Raw genomic sequence first — 6,573 nt, 5'->3', positions numbered from 1 at the left:
CTTAAGTCAGATGACACAGATACTATACTGATGAATGCTAACCCGAACCTCTGGAATGAATGCATTCTACACTACTCACCAAACTACACTCATGCACAGTGTGGAAGCCAAGTACATTTGTGACCGGTACGCAGCAGACCTATAGCATGTCCCCTGTGCTTCTGTACAACTAATCCTGAGTTACAGCGCTCACAACACCTCATTCATTCACTTCTAATCCAAACCTGATTCATTAATCCACAGATCTTATTCTCTGCTTTGGCACAGCACAAAATACATAATATAAACACATATCCTGTGTACACCACACACATGTGCCTACATGAATTTAACTCTGTGGCACAAAAAAAAACAAAATTATTCTAGCAATAATATGCTACATTGCAAAAAAACAAAGTTGGTAAATGAAATGTGTTCTTTATAAAGTATAAAAGAATATGTATTTTTGTCCTGACATTAAAGCAACAACCAATACACTGTAAAAAAATAATATACCTTGACCACGCAACATCGTGTACGGGATATAAATCTATATATAAAGGTTGGACCAGACACCACCATATGCAGGCAATGATGAAAGAAGTAAGAGACTATTAGAATCCCGGAGATTTTATCTATGTAAGATAGAAGTGATTTTCTTTATGGAAGCCTCATTCTCTATCCTGCCATTCTCTACTTCTTCATTTTAACCTATTAGCCCTGATATTTTGGATGCTTTTTCAGCAATGTCTCACTTGACAGATAGTGCCAGGCTTGCACACATTGTTCCCGCAGATGTTGTGTGATGAGTCTGTGTAGGTATGGTCTGTAGGAGGAGAAAAGCAGACAGAGGATGTCATGCATAGCCCGAGGGTCCCTTGTCCTCATCTGTGCAACTGCCTGAACAGTACGCAATTGTTGGACCCCTCTATTAGGAATGAAAAGCTCAGTAACTGGCAACTGCCTTCCCATGGAAGCAAAGTTATAAAGTCACAAGGATTCATTAACTATTTTAGTGTTACAAGCACTATCCCAGGGGCTGGTGGTTGAGGAAGGGGGGGGGGGGAGAGAGAAAACAACAATTTTTTTGGCTATGTCTTTGGAAGAAAGACAGTCACATATGTAGAGTTATATCTTCACATTAGTAAACTTTTAAACAGTAGGACTATTACCAATCCCCTAAAAAGCCTTATAGAATTTTAGACTTTGTGATCATGGAGTTTGGGGTAGTTTGGTAATACACTTTTGCAGGGCTATGGACTTTTCAGTGCCAATCGTATAGTACTAGGAGGAATTGACATTTCTGTGTGGCTGGTTTCCGATGAAGGATGGGTTTGGTTCTGAGCAGTTGCCAACAGAGTTTGAGTAGCGGTCATATCAGGCTTGCCGGTTGTTTCCAGGGGCTTCACCTTAGAAGGACAGGAGCTGCGCCGATGATTTTTTTTCAGTTTATGCCCAGTTTTATGTTCAGCAGCTCTGCTGTGATCCTCACCCCTCTATTACCTGAGCTTTTTCCCTCCCCCCTTCTGAGACAACGCAGGCTTTTGTCCTGAGGGCAGGCCGATCGCATATAGACCTTCCATTGTCCTGCCTTATTGGCGAAGCCAGGCTAGGCCGAAAGCCTGCACAATGAAATCTTACATACAGTAAAAAGGGGACATTAAAAAACTCTTCACAATAACTCTTGTGTTTTAAAAAAAGGAGCAATGAAAGTTTGATAAGGGATACAGAGGCCCCCTCCTCTTCTTCTCCTCCCTCCCTGGGATTGAAAACACTGAATATCTTTCTAGGCCTGGCTCATGGGTCTTTTTTTTCTTGATTTTCGGCTTGTCTTTGTGTATACGCTCTTTGTTCGTTCCAGGTGAACCGAAATCATGTGATATGAAAGGGGGACAGAGCGGTTATTATAAAGAGTTTTCGGGCTCTGCCGAGGGCTGTCAGATAGAGTGTGCAGGCTTGGGGGAAACATAGCTATCTGCCTGCAGGGCTGGGTTTTCTCCCATCTATCGGTCTTATATACAGGGCATCTCTACATCAGGAGGGGCATCTGTTCTTTCATCTCTGTAGATGTCATGTGTCTTGCAAAGAAGCGTCTTGCAGGTTTGGATATCCTCTACAAACTATGGAATATTTATGGAGGGTGAATGGCTTCTATGGTGGATGTTCCTTACAAATGATGAAGATCGGGGCAGAAATCACCTATAGGATACCTGGATATTTTTGGAGAAAAAAAATCATTAATTCATATTGTGTCTGGTTTATTGGATGTTTGCCTTTACAGTAAGATCATTTACATGTTCAGGATCTGGAAAGTTGGACTCTCTACATATTCATCTTTGTAAGTGTTCATTTTTTGGACTCTTGATGCCTGGGAACAGGTGAAACGACTTCATTCATTTTCAGAAAAAAAGCGAACAGTGGGGGTGGGAAACTTGAAAATAGCTTTTCCTTCTGCAGATGAACCTGGTTGGTTCTCATTATTCAAGCAGTCTGAGATGGGCCCTAGTTTCCCGAGACCCTGCATGTCACCATTATGGGAGGAGCTTTGCAGCCAGATATGCAAGGATTATATATTTTTAAAGCATGCATCTGTGTTTCTGCACTTATAACATCAGTATTTTAGTATGAGATGTATAAACTTTGCTGAAAAATATATCACACATATTCTCACCTCCTATTTACCAGAGTGAGTCTGTGATTACCTGCAATGTTAATGTCCATTCTAGAACTGTACAAAATAATACCGCACACACCTGAAGCTACACCTCACAGAAGGATATGTCCGGGCTTTGTATAGTAAAATATATTATTCTATTGGGAGATAGATAATTGTATCTGATTTAGAAAAGATGAGAAACTTCATTTGAAATTTTTGGGTGATAAATATTTTTATTCCAATATTTTATATTTTTTGGGAAAAATTGCTTCCGTTAAGTTTATTATCCAGCGATCATCGAGCCCTGAATAGTCATTCTCTCTAGTCATGTAAGGATACAGGAGTGAAAGATGTATGGAGAGTGGAGGATGGTAGCCACACTAGTTGCCAATCAACTTTTCTAGAAACAGATGCAATGTGTGTAAAAAGTTTCAGAGAAGAGGTTTATTTCTTTTCTCTATTTTTCCTGATCCATTTAAGGCTATGTTCCCATGCTGAGCTTTTTGATGTTGCAGATTTTCTCCAGCGTTTCTGCACCTATTAAGCAAATTAGGTTACTTGGGTTTTTTTTTTCGTTGCCTTTTCAGTGTGTTTTTTTTCTTACATGTGTTTTTATTGCATTTTTGATGTTGCAGTTTTCATCTCTTTTTAGCATGTGTGTTTTTTACCTGTAGATCTTAATTAATCGCATCTGATGCAAATGTACGGGGAAAAACTGCACTTAAAACTCAGCATACCCGCAAAAGAAATTAACATGTTGTGGATTTGAAACACGCACCGCAGGTCAGTTTACACAGAGTTAACAAAAAAAAGCAGGAGATTCCTATAAATCCCATCCATTTTGCTGGAACTGTAAGACGCTGCATTTTTGACACAGTAAAATATGCAACATCTAAAACTCACCAAAAACTCATTGTGGACACACAGCCTTAAGGGGACGTATTTGTTAATTAATAGACAGTAATAGTTAATTTTTTTACATCTAAATGATCACTAGAACTGAAAGGGTAAAATCCGAGGCACCTTTCTAATACATTCCTCTATGATATCGTTCCTGGTGATGACAGTGTGTAATCTTGTCCCATTAAATCCGTCCTGTGATCAAAGGTATTATCCTAGATGGGAAAGAACAGGGCTCCCTCTCTTATGCACCTGCTATTAACCCTCTCATCACTGAACGCAAACTCTCCTACTTGCAATAAGTCACTTGTATATCCATTTTAGAGGGTGACTGGCTTGGTATTGTTACTTTTGTGTTTGATTTGCAGCCTGTAATTACACGAAGAATGGTCTTGTGAATAATATATGAACCATTGGGAGTCGCGTTCACGTACTGAATGCCCTGACCTGTTGAATAATGCTCCTTTATTGATAGTCTTACATACAAGTTGTGTGAATTAAATGCTCATTTAGCTTTAATTAATGACAGGATGCGCTTAGGCTGGGTGGCCACACAATCGTTGTGGTGCATTTGATGGCTGCATTTATTTCCGACATTGGGATTGGATCCAGAAGGGAAGAGAGGTATTAAAGGTTAAGAAACGGCAGCACAACTGGAAACAATAGAGTTGTAAAATGTTCTTGAGCATGAGAATAGATTACAAACTTACCACTGCAGTTTTACAATTTTTAAACATGCCATATATGTAAATAATTAATGGCCGATTCCTATATTTACATGAATGTTTGGCAAAACATGACATATTTAGGTGGGTGGTATGACATAGTGACCTCATCTAAATAAATATATATATGTATATAAATGTATTATTTTATGCTATAATTCCTTTTATCATGGTGATAATTGGATGTAATTGATGAGAGGCTCAACTTTCCTATTTGCACTGCCATGTTAAAACCATTAATCATTTGGTTTGAAGACTTGAAAAATACATAAATTAAGGAGGAGCCCTGATTTAAATACATTTCTGGGATGTTATGGTGAAATATCAGAATATGTAATTGGTGAAGGTCCATGAGCTCCCAAACTAAAGGGGCCTGAGTGCTCTATACCAGGGTACCCCAACTCCAGTCTTCAAGGCCCACCAACAGGTCATGTTTTCAGGATTTCCTTAGTATTGCTCAGGTGATAATTCCATCACTTGTGCAATACTAAGGAAATCCTGAAAACATGACCTGTTGGTGGGCCTTGAAGACTGGAGTTGGGGAACCCTGTTCTATACAGCCCCAAACTCCCTTGGGACTTAGATGCTTCCATGAGTGGAATTCCGCAACACAATTCCAACACTTCTACTCCTATAGAACAAGACTTGAGTCTTAGATTTATACTCAGGTAAATTCTTTACTGTACCCAAAGACGTTCGACCCCTCTGAAAAACCCCATCATAAACTTGTCATATTTGTCATTGTCAGAAGATCATTTAGTGTGGAGTTCTCCTTTAAGTAATGGAATATGGACAATATATGGAGTAATGGACAATGTAAATATGTAAATTTACCCAGTGCTTCAAAGAGATGGGAAGTTGTCTTACTTGGTGTACTACTTATTACCTACATGTTGATTTTTGAAGCTTCCAGTCCCTTATTTGCTCATCATACAGCCTGGGGCAGGAACAGCGTTGTAGCCGTACATCATTTGCTTTAGGAGTCCTCTATGGCTGCTAAACTACAGTTATAATATGATGATCATGGAGTCGTATCTATATATTGGTGTGTGAAGGTGCAATCATGATTCTAAAATGTCCCCACCCTGAATTGCATCATTTAGAAACTAAAAATGTAATTAAAAACCCAAACCAAAAGGAGTCCTTGAACTGTGACATATTGTATCTTATAATGTAACTATTTGTGCAGTTTCTCATTACTTTCAATGGGTAAAAAATGCAGCTGAGAGAATTGACATGCTGCCGATTTTCAAAAGCTACAGCGCTCAAATTCAGTCGGGAAAAAAAAAGCTGTGTGTGCATGAGATTTTTGAAATCTCATAATTTTTTGCTGGTACTATAAAACGCAGCTTCTTTTTTGCAGAAAAAAAAAAAGCTGCAAAAAAAGCCACTTGTGAACATAGCCTTGAATGGTAATTGTGTGTGTAAAGCCCTAAGGCTACGTTCCCATGATGAGCTTTTTGATGAGTTTTTGATGTTGCAGATTTTCGGAAAAAAAAAGAAGCAAATAACCTATGTTAGGTAATGGGTGTAGAAAATCTGCAACATCAAAAATTCACTAAAAGATCATCGTGGGAACATAGCCTAGCACTTTAAAGCCATGTACACACATGTCAGGATACCGTAACAGTATTGTGGTTACTAGATTTTCCTAAATCTCATCGAAAAGCCGCATAAAAACCCTCCAAAGTGTAATAGTCCTGTGATAGGAATTTTCAATCTGCAGTATGTCACTTTATACAGTATTTTTTGCAAATCGGCAGCATTTCTGTTGGTGCAGAAAACCCTCTGCAGGTTTGTGTGGCTGTGCCCTAAATAAACTCTATCTTGTAGAATTGCAGCAGGTTGGTCACATATTGGGGGTTGACGCTTTTTTACATGACTTAACCCTTTCTAAACAAAAGATAGAGAAATGAGAATTACTGCGTACTGCACATCATATTTCTCGGTGTCTCCAATCATCCAATGTAACTAGTAAAACTCATTTATAACTTTGGGCAATGCTATTTCCTATCACTGTGGCTTAGGGAACATGCATATGGTTCTAATAACGTGCCCTTGTCGGGCACATGCAGCTAGTTATCTGAAGTCTGTCTTACACGTGGATCTTATTGGCAACATCTGGCCTCTGCATGGTCACAGCCCTGGTCCTGCTCAGCAATATATTCATGTGAAGCCGATATAACCAGCACCTGTTACACATCTGGAACCAGTTATTGATGGCATCACATCTGGTGCTGCTCCCTGTACAGGCACCTGTTGCACATGTGGATTTAGTTATTGTGCAGAGTATTGGATAATATCCCCCATCAT

Source organism: Phyllobates terribilis, unplaced genomic scaffold (assembly GCF_046119375.1).
Source record: "Phyllobates terribilis strain yellow unplaced genomic scaffold, ASM4611937v1 Scaffold_8__6_contigs__length_399053987, whole genome shotgun sequence".
NCBI lineage: Eukaryota > Metazoa > Chordata > Amphibia > Anura > Dendrobatidae > Phyllobates > Phyllobates terribilis.
The sequence above is the reverse complement of the archived record's forward strand: the minus strand, read 5'-3'. Positions refer to the sequence as shown.